At 34.9% G+C, this 20,800-nt stretch overlaps 1 pseudogene; it reads right to left on the reverse strand.

Moving 5' to 3' along the window:
* Positions 1 to 11,003: 11,003 nt before the first annotated feature.
* Positions 11,004 to 13,044, reverse strand: LOC144997231 (pectinesterase pseudogene; annotated as a pseudogene).
* Positions 13,045 to 20,800: the final 7,756 nt, after the last annotated feature.

Here is a 20,800-nt window from a genome sequence, read left to right on the forward strand (position 1 = left end):
GTTAGGATTTGACAAATACTAACCACTTTTGTTTATTAGCTTGGTTTTTTATTGGTTTTCCTCAGTTAATTACAATTGTTGGATCTATTATATATGTAAAGCTGTTCCTAGAGCGAATCTACCATCTACATGATGGAACTTGACTGGATAATGGCAGTAATGGTAATTTCTTACCCTAGTTGAATTTTTATAAGTTGATGAATTGTGGATCTTTGTAATGTACACTTGATTCCTTAAGAAATGACATATATTTGTGTAACGCCCACAGATTCGGGCTATTCAATTTACAACAATGAACGTTAAAAATGAATTTTTGATAGAATATTATTTAGAATAAATAATCTTAACCAAGTTATATTATATGTCACAAGGGTTCCGTACATATAAAGATCGCCGAAATCCGAGTTATAACGAAGAAGTTATGACATGTCGAAGTTTTACGGCAAAACCGGCACGACACCAGGAATCTTAAAAAGTGATTTTTTGATAAACTAATTTTTAGCCTTAGAGATCTAAATGAAAGTTGTAGTATACGTTAAACTAGGAAGATACATAAAAAGAACGCCCAAATCTGACTTCCTATGAGAAACTTATGATTTTTCTAACATTTGGCATAACAGTGCACAACCTGAAATTTGAATTTTAGATCGATCAATTTTTGACCAACGTAACCTAAATGAGAATTGGATATCTCATTAATAAGAGCTCAACGATAAAAAAAAAAAGAGGAAAACGGAGTCCGTATGTAGAAGTTATGAATTCTACACGGTCATTTAACAGTGTAATCTTCTAATACTATTAAATTTAAAATCAGCCGAGAATTAACCGATGGAGTCAAAATGAGAGTTGTAGCTCTTGTCAATACCTACGTGTGGATATAAAGAACATCAAAAACAGAGCTCATATGCAAAAATTACAGGGTTTAGAAGTCGGGAGTGTACTGCTGCGAAGGTGGTGACATGGCGCGATCTGAGCCATTGCTTTCTCCCCACGTCTTGCCACTAGATGGTGACATGTGGCAACCAACTTGAGGATTCGAAGGCCCAAATCGACGAGTAGGGCAGTTTTTCAGCCTATAAATAAGTGTATAAACCCCCTCCATTCTTCACACATTTCCCATTCTTTCTTCTATCTACACACTCTCTAATACCCCCAACCCCCCCCCCCCCCCAAGCCTAGGGTACCTCACTAGCATGAGAAGGAAGACCCCGAGCTCCCGACGGCCCCAAGAAAAAGAGCTTTTCGGCTCGGAAACGCTACTCCAGTGAAGCCCAATTTTTAATAAAAACCCGCTGTAAATGAGATACTCCTACCATACTTTAAATATAGCTTATATATATGTATATGTATATGTATATGTATATGTATATGTATATGTATATGTATATGTATATGTATATATATATATATAATATCGTTATTATGAACCTATAGATAAGATTTACCAGTTATTCAAAGTCATTATACTGATTGAGCTACTTATGGTAGAGGTGTCTAAAATGGTCACGTTGGGTTTGGTTGTTGGATTTTAGAAAAGCTATATGCCAAAATGGTCCTGCCTCCCAATTGTCCTGCCTGACTGATCTTTACTTCATAGATCATAAAGTAGACTCCGATTTAACGATGAATCTAGACTAATAATTAGTCGCAATGAATATTAGACTAAAATCTAGTGGTAATGATATTAGGTTTCGTCGAAGGAAAATAAATTAATAGAAGCGAGGCGCTGTTTAAGTTCTGAATCACCACCTTAACAAGTGAGTGCATAGTTCATATCATAAACATGATTTTAAAACAAGTATTGAATAATGTAATAAATGTTTTTTGGTATGTAAAATATTTGATATCGCCTGAAATACGTGTTAAGAGCATATCTGATAATATACGATAATTTAAGATACATAGTAAACCTAAATCAATTAAGAGGAATATTGGGTGGTATATCTTTATGAGAACGAGTGAGATATACACAGAGAGTCAAACTTTAAATTTGTCATTGATCCGAGATCATTGATTAGACATAGTCAATTATCCCTAGTACGAGAGTATGGAATGGGCATAATTATTGATCTGGGAGTATGGATTAAGTAAAAAGTTTAATTTTAGATCCATGAGTATGGATCAAGTAAAAAGGTTAAATTTAGATCCGGGAGTATGGATCAGGTAAAGAAGTTAATTTTAGATCCATGAGTATGGATTAGGTAAAGAGGTTAATTTCAGATCCAGGAGTATGGATTAGGAAATATGATAATATTTAGATCCGAGAGTATAGATCGTATCGTTGTGAGGTGTGACATCCCCATTTTCACGGCCAGAAAAGACCGATTTTGTTTATGCTTTATAAAAATCAGAGTACTTCATTTTATAAAAAGGTTGCGGAATTTGTTCCCAGAAAAACACGATAAATACGTTATTAAAACATTTTCGAAGAAACGTATTTTTATTCATTTAAAACGTTTGGGATGTCATCGTTAATACAGAAACATAAGCATAAACAGAACTTACATGTATTTACACTAGTGATCTACATCTCTTTAAATCTCTCAGTGTAAAGTGACTTCGTATCAACACCTGTGATATAAATAAACTGAGTGGGTCAGGTTGGGAAACCTGGTGAGTACATAGGGTTTTCAACCCACAATAATATAATTATTATGTTCAATCAAAGAATCGACCCAATTACCCATCCCCGTTATCTTTTTTTTTTACTCTTTAAGGATTTATCCTAAGAGTCATCTATTCTTCATTCGTTTATTCCGAAGTCCCTTACTTCCAGGGTTCTAGGACTGGCACTAAATCCATAGCTGCCAATGTTCGTTCATAAAGCACTAATTCCATAGCTGCTATAGTCTATTCATCGGGTACTAAATCCATAGCTACCAGTCTTTATCTAATAGGTACTAAGTCCATAGCTACCAATGTTCAACAGGTACTAAATCCATAGCTACCAACGTCTAACAGGTACTAAGTCCATAGCTACCGGTGTTTGTCCCATAGGCACTAAGTCTATAGCTGCGAATGTATACTCACATCATCTTCTATCTATCATCATTTATCTACCCATCATCATACCCAACATATTCGTATATATAAAATACGTATACAGTTTAAATCCTTTAAAACATGTATAAAACGTTCATCCAGCATAGACAGCAAGTATTCAGATAATATGCACACATAGCACGTAGTTTATATAAAATACTTCATATCTATGTGTAAGATGAAAGAGACTATGCACTCACAACACGTAAATTATATAATAAATACTTCATATCTATGTGTAAGATGAAAGGGACCATGCACTCACCTGAGAAGGTGGTGACTCGGTACTCGGACAGCGCTTCGTTTACTTTAAAATAATTTCTTTCGACGAAACCTAGTATTATCACCAATAGATTTTAGTCTATTATTCGCCGAGACTAATTAATAGTCTAGCTATTATTACTATTATATAAGCGTTAAAAAAATACTTATATAACCCATAATAATAGCCCAAGTATTTATTATATGTTCTTAATAACGTTAATATAATTAAATAAAAACTATATTAAAAATAGCGTAGGCGTAGCTCACTTACAACGGGTTTTATAGAAAACCAGGCTTTGCTTGGAGCAGCGTTTCCGAGCCGAAAAGCTCTTCTTCTCGGAGCCGTCGAGCACTCCGGGGCTTCCGCCTCGTGCTAGGGAGGTTCCCTAGGCTTTTCGGGGGATTTCGGGGCTAGAGAGAGGTTCTAGAGAGAGAGTAAAGAGAAGAAAGAATGGGAAAGGTGTGAAGAAAATGAGGGTGGGAGAGGTGGTATTTATAGGGTGAAAATGGCTGAACTTGGTGCCACATGTCACCATCTAGTGGCAAGACTTGGGGAGAAAGCAATGGCCAAGATTGTGCCACATCACCCATTTTCGCATAGCACACTTCCGACTTCTAAAATCCGTAATTTTCACATACGACCTCTGTTTTTGACGTTCTTTATATCCACGCGTAGGTAAAAATAATATCTACAACTTTCATTTTGACTCCGTCGGCTAATTCTCGACCGATCTTAAATTTAACAGTACGAGGCGTTTAGACTGTTAAATGACCGCGAAGAATTCGTAACTCCTTCATACCGACTCCGTTTTCGTCTGTATTTTTACCGTTGAGTTCCTATTAATGAGATCTTGAACTCTCATTTAGGTCACGTAAGCCAAAAACCGCTCGAACTAAAATTCGAGTTTCGGGTCGTGCACTGCTAAGCCGAATCTTAGAAAAATCATAACTTCCTCATACGAAGTCAGATTTGGGTGTTCTTTTTATCGACGCTCTTAGTTTAACATATTCTACGACTTTGGTTTAGATTGCTAAGGATAAATCTCGCTCTATCGTAAATTCACTATTTACGCTTCCCGGTGCCGTGCCGGTTTTGCCGTAAAACTTCGACGGGCCATAACTTCTTCGTTATAACTCGGATTTCGGCGTTCTTTATATGTACGGAAACCTTGTGACATATTCTACAATTTGGTTAAGATTATTTATTCTAAATAATCTTTTGTCGAAAAGTCATTTTCAACCCATATTGCCTCTAAATTGACTAGCCCGGATCTGCGGGCGTTACATGAGGATTATCGGGGTGGGATGAAATTGCTTATATGATGTGAAATTGTATATATCGTGAGTTCTAAATTATATATATACGGTATAACATTGTGGGATTGAAATCTCTATGTAATTACCAGGTTTACCAACCTGACCCACTCAATATACTTGTATCATATGTGTCGATACAAAGCTACATTACACTGAGATATTAAAGGAGATATAAATCACTAGTGTATATGAATGTAAGGTCTGTTTATGTTTATGTTTCTGTATTAACGATGACATCCCAAAGTTTTAATATAAACAAAATACATTTCTTCGGAAATACTTTGATAATATTATTATCATGTTTTCCTAGGAACAAATTCTGTAACATTATTCTTTAAAATGAATACTCTGATTTTTCAATAAGCATAAATAAAAATTTTAAAATGACCGTGAATTTGGGGATGTCACAATTGGAATAAGAGAATTAGTTTAAGCGAACTAGAAATAATGATTTATTTCTAGACTTAAACTTTGAATGTTAAGCGATGATCGTGAGGAGTGTGTCTAATATATTTTAGGAAGTGCACCTGAATAGACACGACAATGTTGTAAAACTCGCCGAGTCGGCCGATTACTCCTCTGAATACTCGCTACTCAACCCCTTATCGAGGCGAGTTACAGAATCCTGAGTACTCCCCAATCGACCCCTTTACTGAACTGAGTAGTGTTGTAAAACATTGTCAACTCGGTGATCAATATCTATAATATACTTAATGGTTTATTATTTAACACACACATGTGATTATTACTATATATATATATATATATATATATATATCTTGAATTTTCAGTAACTATTCACGAAGTGAGACCATTATGTGCTTTTTTAGCTTTTGTGTATTCACATGTATCTAATTTTGTTATCTATTTCAATCAACTTATGATTTTAACTTATGATTTTGACATATATAATTTTCCTAAAAATATTGCTACATGAATTACCGAATCCGATTACTCCCCGAGTACTCCCAGGTACTCGCTACTTGGTAGTCGGTCGAACAGGTACCGTGTAACGAGTTATGCAACCATGGACACGAGCACTAGCTCATTTAGGGAAGATGTCTAAATTTCTTTTATGTGCTAAATGATTTGTGATGCTTTATGATGCTATTATTTTATCAAATCCATGGTCTATTGCCAACCGAATCTAGAAATTTTATGTGTTCAGATTTCTAAACGTTTAATTACGGAATTAGAAATGGCATGTAACTTTTCAAAGTAATAAGGAAGAATACACGTCTAAACCTTCCTCTATCTATATTATCGTCTTGATACACCAAACGAATGCTTTGGTGTGGAGAACATCATGGTGAAGACTCTGAATTGAGTAAACGGATGAAATGAGAAGGCTTACAATAGTGAATGATACCTATCAGAAGATATCGTAAGAGTGATATCTTGCCTTTAGAATGAGTCTAATAAATAATACGTCTAGTACGGGAGAAGTACATGTTCGATTAGCAGAAAGAAAGATTTTTGGTATAATCCATGAAGTTATCCCATCATCTAACATTTCCACCACCAACCGAGTTGAAATAGAATTGATGATTGAAGATACGCATAGAAGAAGTCCTAGTAGAGTCTAGGAAAATTTTATGATTGTTTAGACACATTTGTATGTGTTAAAATTGTTTTTGTGATAATAACTTGGAAAAACCGCAAGACAATACTTGGGACGAGTATGAGTAGGTGTGAATGGTAGTAGAGGCCTATACTACCGGAAGCACATGACTCGCGCTTGGATCAGGGAAAGTCACAAGGTTACCAAGAAGCTAGTAATTGATTATGTTCTGTTCATGTATGTCGTTACCATTGTTTCAATAATGAATAAGAAGATAATTGTCATTTCGGCCCTAGCGGTCATATCAAATCAAGTCTGACTAAGACAAGTACGTTACATGGTTCAGAGAACCAGGATCGATGTAGCATATGACTTAAGCTAGAAGGTTTAAGTGAAATCGAAGCGATCAATAAAAGTATTGCGAATCGCCGTTAAAGTAAGAAGCTTGTAGCTAGAAGTGCTACATGCTAGAATGTGATTATATCACATTAGAACATGAAGGAAGGTGTAGTTTGTTCTGGAATTTGACTCTAAAAGACCTGATTCTAAGCGTTGCATCATACGATGAGAGGTCATTAGAACTTGACCCATCGATCTATTGTGGTAATCAAAAAACCTATCCTAAGTTTATAAGAAGAAGGAGTCTCCAATAATGATTTATATTGTGACATAAAGGTCATGATTAAGAGTCTAACATGAGACAGAGAGTGGGTGCAAGGTCGAGCACCACTTGCAGTAAAGAGGACCAAGAGTTAGATACTCATTCGAATGAACATAGAAGTTACGATTATTACCTAGGATGAAGAGATAACGTATGGAGTCATTATACAGCCCTGTTTCGTTGATGATTCTAGGACGTAATCATCCTAAGGGGGATAATTGTAACGCCCGCAGATTCGGGTTAGTCAATTTAGAGACAATGAACGTCAAAAATGACTTTTTGATAAAGGATTTTATAATAAATAATCTTAACCAAGATATAGTATTTGTCACAAGGGTTCCGTACATATAAAGAGCATTGAAATTCGAGTTATAACGAAGAAGTTATGACATGTCGAAGTTTTACGGTAAAACCGGTACGACACCGAGAATCGTGAAAAGTGATATTTTGATAAACTACTTTTTAGCCTTAGATATCTAAATGAAAGTTGTAGTATATTTTAAACCTAGAAGATACATAAAAAGAACGCCCAAATCTGACTTCGTATGAGGAAGTTATTATTTTTCTAAGATTTGACATAGCAGTGCACAACCTGAAATTTGAATTTTAGATCGATCGATTTTTTGGCCAACGCAACCTAAATGAGAATTAAAGATCTCATTAATAAGATCTCAATAATAAAAAGACAAGATGAAAACGGAGTTCGTATGTAGAAGTTATGAATTCTACACGGTCATTTAAATGTGTAATATTATCATACTATTAAATTAAAAATCGGCCGAGAATTAACCGACATAATCAAAAGGATAATTGTAGATTTTGTCAATACCTACGCATGAATATAAAGAACGTTGAAAGTGGAGCTCGTATGCGAAAGTTAAGGGATTTAAAAGTCGGGAGTGTGTTGCTACGAAGGGGGTGACGTGGCGCGATCTGAGCCATTGCTTTCTCCCCAAATCTTGCCACCAGATGGTGACATGTGACACCCAACTCAATGAGTTGGAGGCCTAACTCGATGAGTAGGGCAGTTTTTCAGCCTATAAATAAGTGCGTAAACCCCCTCCATTCTTCACACCTTTCCCTTGCTTTCTTCTCTCTACACACTCTCTAACACCCCCAACCCCCCCCCCCCCAAAAAAAAAAGCCTAGGGTACCTCCCTAGCACGAGAAAGAAGCCTTGGAGCTCCTGAAGGCTCCGAGAATAAGAACTTTTCGGCTCGGAAACGCTGCTCCACTGAAGCCCGGATTTTAATAAAAACTCGTTGTAAGTGAGATACGCCTGCTATACTTTAAATATAGCTTATATAGACATAATATTGTTATTATGAACCTATAAATAAGCTTTATCAGTGATTCAAAGTCATTATATTGACTGAGCTACTTACGGGAGAGGTGTCTAGAATGGTTACGTTGGGTTTGGTTGTTGGATTTCAGAAAAGCTATATGCTGAAATGGTCCTGCCTCCCAACTATCCTGCATGGTTGATCCTTACTTGATTGATCATGAAGTAGACTCTGAGTTAATGGTGAATCTATACTAATAATTAGTCGCAATGAATATTAGACTAAATTCTAGTGGTAATGATACTAGGTTTTGTAGAAGTAAAATAAATTAATAGAAACGAGGCGTTGTATAAGTTCTGAATTACCACCTTAACAAGTGAGGGCATGGTCCCTTTCATGAACATGATTTTAATACAAGTATTGAATAATGTATTAAATGTTTGTTGGTGTGTAAAATATTTGATATTGCCTGAAATACGTGTTAAAAGCATATCTGATAATATACGATAATCTAGGATACATAGTAAACCTAAATTAATTAAGAGGAATATTGGGTGGTATATCTTTATGAGAACGAGTGAGATATACATAGAGAGCCGAACTTTAAATTTGTCATTGATCCAAGAGCATTGATTAGTCATAGTCAATTGTCCCTAGTCTGAGAGTATGGAATGGGATATTATTGATCCGAGGGTATGGATTAGGTAAGGAGGTTAATTTCAGATACGGGAGTATGGATCAGGTAAAAAGTTTAATTTTAGATCCATGAGTATGGATCAAGTAAAAAGGTTAAATTTAGATCCGGGAGTGTGGATCAGGTAAAGAGGTTAATTTTAGATCTAGGAGTATGGATTAGGTAAAGCGGTTAATTTCAGATCCAGGAGTATGGATTAGGAAATACGATAATATTTAGATACGAGAGTATAGATCGTATCGTTGTGAGGATCGTCGGGGTGGGATGAAATTTCTTATATGATGTGAAATTGTATATATCGTGAGTTCTAAGTTTTATATATATATATATATATATATATATATATATATATATATATATATATATATATATATATATATATATATATATATATATGGTATAACATCGTGAGATTGAAATCCTTATGTACTCACCAGGGAACCTGACTCACTCAGTTTATTTGTATAAGAGGTGTCGATACGAAGCTATATTACACTGAGAGATTAAATGAGATATAAATCACTTGTGTAAATGAATGTAAGGCATGTTTATGCTTATGTTTCTGTATTGACGATAACATCCCAACGTTTTAATATAAACAAAATACATTTCTTCGGAAATGCTTTGAGAATATTATTATCATGTTTTTCTGTGACCAAATTCCGAAATATTATTTTTTTAAATGAATACTCTGATTTTTGAATAAGCATAAATAAATTTTTTAAAATGACCATGAATTCGGGGATGTCACAATTTGTGGCAATTCAGGTTTTCATACTGACTTTTGAAGATGATTTCATAGAGTAATGCAATACCTGGGATCTAAAAAATGATAAAATTTCACATTTGATTTTCATATGAAGTTCTCTTATATGATATTATATAACTTCAAAGTTATGTCAGAGATTACCAATCCTAAACGTTTTGTTCTAATGTAGGATCACCGATAAATAGATTGAAAAGTATAAAGATATAAAAAATATATATATATATCTTTTTAGTTGATAACTGATATGTATGTGAGTTAGTTGATAATGATTCATCTTGTTAATTGTGATATTGTTTGATAGGTGTATTGGAGCTCTCTACCAATTAACCAAATGGTTATCACGCAGGCATGCCATTTCTTACCAAATTGTTATTTATCTTTTGGGTTAAATATAAGATATAGCAACATACTTTTTAATATTTGTTTGTAACATCTACTTTTAATATTTGGGTAAAATGCAAGATATACATGCTTATTATAACATCTTACTTTCGTTTTGTCTTATAGCGTTGTACTTTGAAAAAAGTTCTCAAATATGGCTATAATAAACAAATGAATGAAAGTACATTGTTATATTTGAATTTTTGTGATAATTGATTATGATGTGTTGAAACAGGAACACTTGGTGGCCTTTGATTTAAAACTCAAAATGAAGAACAATTGTCGGCGTTTATCGATTCAACTTACCCGGTAATCTTCCAAGTAATCCACCAAATAATTCTCAGTTTTATGTTTGTAAGCGCTTACTTAAATATTTGTAGTTGACACTTTTAATGTGTATTATTAGACATATTTAATGTATTATTAAACAATGTTCATTAGTTATGTATTTTTATTTGATACGTCTAAAGACGATGTTCAATAATTCTATTGTAATAATATTAGTTTTGTGGTTGAATTTCAATATTATTATAAGTTTAATGTAATTGGGTTTTTTAATATTTTGGATAGAAAAACTAGAATTTTTATAATTTTTTTTTTCTTCAAAAAATAATAAGTAATTAGTGACGGAATACCTACGGAAAGTCCGTCAGTAATATGGGCCGTTGGAAATCCGCAGGTGACAAAGTCATTGTCAGTCAAAGTAGGTCCCATTGGTAATCTGTCGCTATAGTGTTCCGTAAGTAAATTACTAACGGAAAAATGATGTCGGTATTCCGTAGCTAATCCGTCGGTAAAATGTACGCACGAGCGTTTATGCTACGGTCCATTTTTCGTCGCAATTCCGTAGGTTACACCTTATACCTATGAAATACCTATGGATTTTGCCGTAGGTATTATCACATTTTCTAGTAGTGATACCATACAATTATGATGAATACTTAGGCTCACCCCTAGGAACATGCAAGTTAAAATTTATATGATTTGAGTTATCTATCATATAACATTGATCCGAAGTGTAACTATTGGGATACCTAATAGATTTGATTATATATATTGATTTAAAAAGAATAAAAATAAAGTGATGTTACATGCCTGCCTTGCTACCAAATGGAAGAGAAAATTAAATACTAATTATAGCCCAAGATTAGCTTTCACACCATACTGAGGTAACCAAGCTCCTGCCATCATGAATGTGCCAGCTGTAAAACCCAGTGCTTCCTTTTGGTTTTTGATTGGTTGAAACCCCTTCCACTTTACCCTACGTGCCATGTTGGAACCTGGTCCCCTGTTGCCAAACTCCCTAAACATACATGACATGTGGTTGTTCTTCCCCTCAGGTGATTCCCATACCGTCCAACCTTCTGGTTTGATTAGATCTCCTATGTCACATTGCATTATCACAGACGTTGCCGATGGTTTCCATGGTCGTCCTAGGTACGAGGCATATTGTCCCTTGACTGGAGCCAACTCCGCGGCTGGCATGATCTTGCAATTGTGAAGCACCACACCCCCCGCTTCTTCGAATTTCGTCCTTCCATCAGCTGTTACCATGCTTGCCTGATTTTTGTCTGGTTTTCGAACGAAGATTTCCGAGTCTTGGATATAAGCCCGCCCAAACCCAAAGATGAAGTCCACAGTTCCAGATATGGCGCAATTCTTGTAGAACTGGTCATGGGCGTGGTAATACAAGGTGTCCTGGTAACCCTCGAAGCTGCAATCAACCATAACAGTGTGAGGGGATTGAGATCGAAATGCAACAGCTTGGTGTCCTGCTGGTCCGATTGTGTTTCTAAAGCATATAGCCCTAGCCATGAACCTTTCTCCTAAGGCAACTACAGTTGCAGTTTGGGAGGTTGAAATTTTTTGAATTCCAAAGTTTAGGGTTCCGGTGATGATGGTTTTGGTCCGACCATCTCCGTACATGTAGACGTTATTGTGCTTTTTTTCTACGATGATTTGACCTTCATTGTACACACCGGCTTTAACATAGATTATATATCTTCCTTGATGATTTGGAGGATAAGCAGCTAGAGCTTGTTTGATGCTTTTAAATTTTCCGCTTCCATCTTGAGCGACAATTGCGTTAGGTTTGACAGTCGGAGGAAGAGGAGGAGGCGGGGGAGTTTTGAAGATCGCTTGGCCTTTTGGTTTGAGCTTACCACCTCCACCCTTCTTGGATCCGAGAAGCTTACGATCGGTGGTAGAGACCCACGATGGAAAGCCATAATGCTCAATCTCATGGAGTTCATCAAGAAGCCTACGTGATCCGGTGGGAGGTAGCTGCAAGTCACCCAATTCACCCAAGTCAACTCCGATATCCTTAAGGATATCAAGAACATTGTACACAATCTTTTGTGCATTATAAGTAAGCTCATTGGACGTTTCCAGACCTTCTTGCATGTCCTTTTTGAGTTTTTCGTCCCTGATCTCTTCAACACATGTCGTCTGGTATGCACGAACAGCCGTCAACCAAACAAGGATTGGATCGATCTGTTGGGCCAGAGAGACTGCTTCAGTCTCAGAGACAACCTTAAGAACCTGTTGAAGCTCATCTTTGGCATATCCTAACATTTTCTCACATGTCTCCAGGTCACGATGGGAGGGGGAATCCTTTTTATCGTCATCATCCAAATCATCCTTAGCAGTGGAGGCTTTTTTAAGGGCCTTTTGTAATTCATCCGCGGTTGCACGAATGGTTGCAATGATGTAGTCCTCGTGGGTGGCGGAGGAGTTCTTGGCCACCTCGACCGCTACTTTCTTGCAAGCCTCTTTATACTCGGTTGGTTTGCAAACGCTGTCGGCTGCCTTGTTGCTAGTCGAAAGATCTTTATCGGATTTGCTTCCGCTGCTTTTGATGACGGCAACCACGCCTAGGACGGCAGCGACAACCAAGACCAAGGATACGATGGAGATGACGATCTTATTAGCCATAATTATATAATCTGATACCTAGCTATATATATTAAGAAAGAAAAATTAGCTATTGCGTTTCATCTCCCATACCTGTGATTTTCCTTCTCTCCTTAATATTATCGATTAAGGAAAGAAATGAGATATAGAAGGAAACTAAAATATTTGGAGGGATGTTTTGGGGTGCGAGAGTATATATATATATATATAAACAATCAATTGACGGTAATCCTATAATTTAGATTTGGATGCATGGCTTGTGTTTTTTTCTTGGTGTCGTTGATTTGGTTCCATAAATTCACCACCCAACGTTTTAGTAGTTTTTAACCACAAGATAATAATTGAAAAAACGCTTCTTTCGACACCTATTTGCCTTTATATCAGCACCTACACTCTTCTTCCTTTATCTTTATCTGTTTCAGACACCATCAGCCTACTCTCGCCTTTGTTTTTCTAGCCGGAAGCGAAGCCTTTTCACCACCACCATCTATTAGCATTGTATTTTCATTTCTGTTATACTTACTTAATCACAGTTAGTTATGTGGTTAGGATTAGTTAGTTATTTTAATCCTAGTGGTTAGCTGTTAGGTACAAGTTAGTATTTAGTATAATGATATATATAAACTTGTTCTCTTTGTAAGAGAAGAGACAAGTTCTTGAATAACAAGTCAATTTCTCCTTTTCTTTTTTCTTGTTAATGTGGCATCAACACGAATTTTTCTTCGGCATCCTCGATTTCAAATTTGATTGTCGATTGTTATTTCTTCACAATCTATGATCGATTTCTTTATTCTGGTTGATTTTTTTGTTTGATCACTTCAATCAATTTGTGTCTCTTTGATTTTTTTGAATCATCATTTTGTATTCTTCGATCTTTTGTCTATAAAAATGTCTGGAGAAAATTCTCAAAACTCAAATGTTTCTTCAGATGATCCGTATTTTCTTCATCATTCGGATAATCCTGACACTCTTCTTGTCAATCAACAGCTTAATGGAGACAATTATGCGTCTTGGTCTAGATCTATGACAATTGCCCTTTCAGTCAAGAACAAACTTGAGTTTTTTACTGGTGATCTTCCCCAACCTCCGAATATTGATGTAATTTGTTTTAAAGCTTGGAATCGCAACAACAACATGGTAATTTCCTGGATATTAAACTTTGTTTCAAAAGAGATTTCTGCTTCCGTCATTTATTTTACAACTGCATCTGCGATTTGGAGAGAACTCAAAGAAAGGTTTCAACAGAGTAATGGACCTCGAATTTTTCAAATTAAACGTGATTTGATGAATATTGTGCAAGGTGCAAGGTCAAGACTCTGTAAGTACGTATTTTACAAAACTCAAAGTGCTTTGGGAAGAATTGTCAAATTTTAATGCTCATTGTACATGTGGTTTATGCACTTGTGGAGGTGCTAAGGAATTTTGATGGTACACCATTATCTGATCCTTCTCAGTACAGACGACTTATTGGGAGATTGATGTACTTAACCATCACACGATCAGATATAACATATGTTGTGCATCGATTAAGCCAATTTGTTACAAATCCTAGAGTGCCACATCTTCAAGCTGCTAATCATTTTCTTAAGTTCTTAAAGCTTAATCCCGGTCAAGGACTCTTCTTGTCTTCCAATCCTTCTTTAAGGATTCGAGCATTTTCGGACTCAGATTGAGCTGGATGTCCTGATACAAGAAGCTTTGTATCTGGTTTTTGCATTTTCTTGGGAGATTCCTTGATTTCTTGGAAATCCAAGAAGCAAACAATCGTATCTAGATCATCCACAGAAGTTGAATATAGAGTCATTGTTGTTGCAACAACAGAAATTATTTGGCTTCATCATTTGCTTATCAATTTTGACATACATCTCACTGAACCAACTCTCATATTCTATGATAACGAATCTGCCATTCAGCTTGCTACCAATCCCACATTTCATGAGAGCACTAAGCATATCAAGCTTGATTTTCATTTTATCAGAGATAAAATCTTGGACAATACCATTAAGCCTATGCCTATACGCACAACACACCAACTAGCATACATTTTTACAAAGCCATTACCAAGACAAAAGATGTTACCAGTCATATCCAAGATGGCTTTGAAAAACATTTTCCATAGCCCATCTTGAGGGGGGATATTAGCATTGTATTTTCATTTCTGTTATACTTACTTAATCACAGTTAGTTATGTGGTTAGGATTAGTTAGTTATTTTAATCTTAATGGTTAGTTGTTAGGTGCAAGTTTGTATTTAGTGCGTATTATAATGATATATATAAACTTCTTCTCTTTGTAATAGAAGAGACAAGTTCTTGAATAACAAGTCAATTTCTCCTTTTCTTTTTTCTCTGTTAATACAATCAATCTGTACACCGCCACTTACCGCGACTACCATCATATAAGCCGCAACTCAGCACCACCCCCTTCATCCTATACGCCGCCTCTCACCACCAACATCACTCATTCACCTTATACGCCGCCGATTACTAGCTCTCACCACAACCATCACCGAGGGATTCTAAATGCACAATAAATAAAACCACTAATAAATAAATCAATACCACTTGTTATTATATCAAACAAAAAACTATCAAAAAATAAATAATTATGGTTGGATGAATATGGTATCATCACTCTGTCTACTTTTTAAAACTATTTATTTTTATAGTTAAAATATATTTTTTATACTAATGTTTAAAATAATATAATTTCGGTTGTTAAATATTATCCATACATTTTATTTTTATTTATATATTAGAATATTTAAGTTAAATCATCTTTTATATATATATATATATATATATATATATATATATATATATATATATATATATATATATATTATAAAAAATAGGTTTGTTATAATATGTGATAAATTATTTTTTAGTTTTTTTTTAGCAGTCTTACATTAATATTTTTTTTGACTTTATTTTCATTATTTGATTAAATTTGTATTAATCTCTGATTATTCCATAGACCATAGATGGTCGTTTCGGCCTCACCTAGTTGATTAATTTCTATATAGACAATTAATAAAATTATGATATTCGTTATATCGGCGAGACTTAGTTTTTTTTCTTTTATTATTATTAACGTTAAACGAAAACATATTAAAATAGACAATTATAATTATATTTTCAACCAAAAACAACTACACTAAATACAAAATATAGTTTTTATTTACCATCGTTTTTCATATACAAGTATAATTTAATTTTATTATGCAACCATTAATGTTAACAATGAAAGATTTCTAAATATTACTATTAGCTTATTGAAAAAAAAATAGAAACATCATAATCAATAATTGAAGAAGGAAAGAATATTAAAATTTCCCCAAAAACAAACAAGACATTTGAAGAAAAAAAAGAAAAGAATAAGGTAGTCGGGTAATAATTAGATGTCATTTCAATCAATTTTGGTTTAAAGCAAATCAATAGTTGTTTTGACTTTATAAAATGGTTTTGATCTAGGTAAAAGGTATGTAGCATTTGGCCATGAAGTGTATGACATGAGCATCACTTTGGCATTAGCAGAATACAAAGACAATGCTGAAAGTCTGTGTATTCTAGTGAAATGATATTCTGAAATTATATTTTCTTCGCCACTTGGACTGAAGTCTTACTGGTGTATATCAAGTGTTGGAAAATTATGATGTCTTATTGAACTCAAATCTTTGAATATGATTATTTGTTGTTGTGGGAAGCATGTCATATGATGCTCATTTGCCTATCTTGTTCCTCGTCGCTCTTTGCTACTGTTATTGGAGGCCCTAAAATGATTCAAGACACCACCGACAAGATTCAAATCGTAGGAGAAAGAATGAAAGCGACACATGATCGACAGAAGCCCTATGCAGAAAAGAGGAGACGACCGATAGAATTTTAGGTGGGTGATTTTGTAATGCTAAAGGTATCCCCATGGAAAGGCTTTATGCGATTTGGGAAGAAAGGAAAATTAAGTCCTAGATTTTTTGGTCCTTTCAAAATCACCCATAGGATTGGTAAACAAGCATACAGCTTGGAATTACCAGAAGATTTGGCAGGTATTCATGATGTGTTTCATGCGAGTTATCTACGTAAGTGTTTAAGCATATATGATGAAGAGGTTCCATTATCCAAAGTGAAATTGGATAATAAGTTAAGATATGTAGTAGATCCTGAAGAAATTGTAAACGAAAGAGCGATTGAGCTACGTAATAAAGAAGTAGAGTTGGTGTTTGTTAAGTGGAAACATCATCGAGGCCCAAATTATACTTGGGAAAATAAGAATGAGATAAAAGCGAAATATACCCATTTGTTTTAATCGATGTAATTTCGGGGACAAAATCCTCAAAATGAGGAGGTATTTGTAACATACACGTTTTGAAATCGTGTTTTTTGTAATAAATAATATTATGAAATATTATATGATATTGAGTATTGAGTTCTAACAGATAGTTTTTAGTGGAATTGAAGTAAAACTATGTTTAGAATCACTCGGAAAATATTGGAAGTCTTATGAGATTCCAAGTTAATATTGAAACTTAACAAAAATATAAAATTTGAAATAAGTAAAAGTTTATTATTGAAAGTTGTAGAGAATATCGTTAGAAACATTTGGGCGAAACCTTATCGAAATCCGAGTTATAATGAAGAAGTTATGACAATTTGAAGTTTCGCGACAGAACCGGCACGACGCCGAATGACATAAAAAGTGAGTTTTTAATAAACTACTTTTTAGCCTATATGATTTAAATGAAAATCGTAGTATTCGTTAAACCAATAATTTCCATAAAAAGAATGTCAAAATCTGACTTACTATGAATAAGTTATGATTTTTACAAGTTTCGGTATAACAGTAAATAACTAAAAACTTGAAATAAAGATTGAGTGAGTTTTAGCCGACACAACCTAAACGAGAATCGAAGATCTCGTCGATTGTAGTTCAACGGTAAAAAGACAGAAGAAAATGGACGTCAGATGAAGAAGTTATGAATTTTTAACGGGCTTTTCCTGTCTCGACCATTAAAAATATAATATTAAAAATGGATTCAAAATTAGCCGACGGAGTCGAAAGTTGTAGAGTATAATCTTAACTATGCATGGATATAAAAAACGTCAAAAACGAAGCTCGTTTTCAAAAGATATGAATTTTCGAAGTTTTAAATAAAAATAAATGAAAATTCGAAGCCTTATTCGAGGAGGTACGCCCCGCGTAGAGGCGTACGCCCAACATTCGTATACAAGGCCTCGGATCAGCCACACCCCTCTTTCTTCACACGAAGTGCCACGTCTGAGCCCGAGTTCCGATCAGATAACACATCGCATGTACGACCCGCGTACAAGGGGTACGCCCTGCGTACTAAGCTGACTCGCAGTACGCCCAACGTACTGAGGACTATGCCCAACATAGTCAGCAACTTCGGTCCCCTATAAATAGAGACCGAGGATCTCCGGATTTATGTTACATTTCCTTACATCTTTATCCTTTAGCCTACCCCCGAAGCCCCGGTATCATACCCGACACCCGAAGCAAGACCCGACACTCCGAAGTTTCCGAGAAAATCATATTTTCTAGCCGAAACTTTGCCCGAGTAAGGCCGGTTTTCAACTAAAATCCCCGGTTTCATCGCAGAAAGTCATATTTAGAGTCGAAGTGCTGCCCAAATTATTATTTAAACCCCGGTTATTTCACGGTGAGTTTCAATATAGGGACAATTGTATGTTATGTGTTATATGTTCAATGTGTTTTCCCATGTTATTATGATAACTAGCTATACCTTAGGTCACAAAGTGTATGCCATAAGCATCACTTGGGTACATGTATGTAGTCTTTGGCTATGAAGTGTATGACATAAACATCACTTTGGCATTAGCAGAATACGAAGACAGTGCTGAAAGCCTGTGTATTCTAGTGAAATGATATTCTAAAATTATATTTTCTTCCCCACTTGGACTGAACTCTTATTGGTGTATATCAAGTGTTTGGAAAATTATGATGTCTCATTGAATTCAAATCTTTGAATCTGATTATTTGTTGTTGTGAGAAGCATGTCATATGATGCTCATTTGTCTATCTTGTTCCTTGTCCCTCTTTGCTTCTGTCATATTGATATGTATATGACATAATGTTATATTGTAACTGTTATTGAACTCACTAAGCGTCACCCGCTTATCCCTCTCAATGTTTAAAACTATTGCAGGTGATAAGCATTCAGTATAGTTTGTACTGGTAGAAGATGTAGAATAGATAATATTATAACTTTTGTATTGTATTCCCGGGAAAGTATGTAATATGTGTAAAACTTTGTAAAAATCTTAATAGTCGGTTTGTATCCAGTCTATGTAAATAAACTATTAATGTAAATTATCGTTTTATAAATATGCATATAACATGTTTTCGAGTAACAATATTGTGAAATATGAAAGTTTGGATCCTTCAGAAATATAATGTAATTTTTAGAAAGAATGGAGAATATGTATTTCAGAGAAACAAATAACAGTTGTGTGTATAAAAAACGAAAGAGATAGAACTGAAGAGCTTGAAGGATAGCGAACTTGAAATCGAGTTTTTTGCTTGATTTAAAATCAACATACGGTGCTCAAGAGGAATTGCACTTGTGAAACATATTCATCATCTTCTGCTTCATCATCTCCTTCATTCTGATTAGCAGCCAATCTTCAAAATTGTTTGAACTTAGAATCTTCATAATCAGATGGTGAATTTAAGGTTTATTGTTGTTGTCGTGGTCGTGGTGTCCGATGACTTTCGTGAGTTATGTCACAACTAGAAATTTTGTGTCTTGTAATCTCTATACTCAAGTAAAATGTTGAATAAAAAACTTAAGAGCATGTGTGATACTTATTATATGACATCAAAAATTTCAATTAAATACATCATACAAGTACTACAAATAGTCAACAAGCAATTGGAAAACCCTAGAAGTTCTTGTTTAGGTCCATTTTGGACTAGGACTTCCTTATTGAACTCAATGGACCAATAAGCTTCCAATTTGACTATCTTGGGCTTAGAACCTTTAAATGGGCTCTAATTGGACCCACATTCATTTATTTCAACATTTTAGGCCATATTGGGCCTAGAATAAATAAATTAAACATTATGAACCATAATTAACTTAAACTAGCCCAACAAAGTATAAAAATCACACTTATATCTTACAATCATCAAACCTAACTCTAATAATAGGCTTAGGGGCATTAAAGCCCAATACTCTATTTTCTTTCCAAATTCTCGGCCCAAAGCCCAAATCCAAGAAGAAAGGAGTTGACTTCTTCATGCCACCTCACTTATGTCCAACATACTTCCATGCATAGACCAACATACATCTATGAATGTCAACTCAACCATTTCTCTCCTCTTTCTTCTTGACCTCGGCCGAAAGCACCCACACACACACACTTTCATCACTCCTCACATATCAAACACTCTCCAAGAACACCTCCCCTCTCTTCATAAAATTTTCGAGAAATAAGGGCAATCCAAGGAGATTTTTCACAAAAATACCCTCCAAGGTAAGGTTATACTAAATTCTATGATCTAGGTTCCTTGATCTATCAAAAATCTCTTCTTAACTCATGAGAAATCATGATCTTGTATCCTAGAAACACCTCAAGGTCGAGATCTTCATCAAAGGGTGCTAGGGCCGAAAAATCACCAAACTTTCTTCCATTTCTCCTCTAAAACCGAAACCACACCCTAAGGTGAGCTTCATACTCCCTATTTTTTTGTTTTATAAGTTTTGTGGGGGGGGATACAAGTGAAAGTGTAGATCTATGTGTATTTGTATGCCTTGTATGATTTCTATGCTTATATGTGTGTTTTTGTGTGAATATGATGTTGGATCTAGTCAAAAGCTCCTAAAAATTGAGATTTACCTTGTGTTATATGTTATTAGCATAAATTTTATTACTACA

This window comes from Lactuca saligna, chromosome 5, assembly GCF_052625555.1.
Source record: "Lactuca saligna cultivar CGN05327 chromosome 5, ASM5262555v1, whole genome shotgun sequence".
Lineage (NCBI taxonomy): Eukaryota > Viridiplantae > Streptophyta > Magnoliopsida > Asterales > Asteraceae > Lactuca > Lactuca saligna.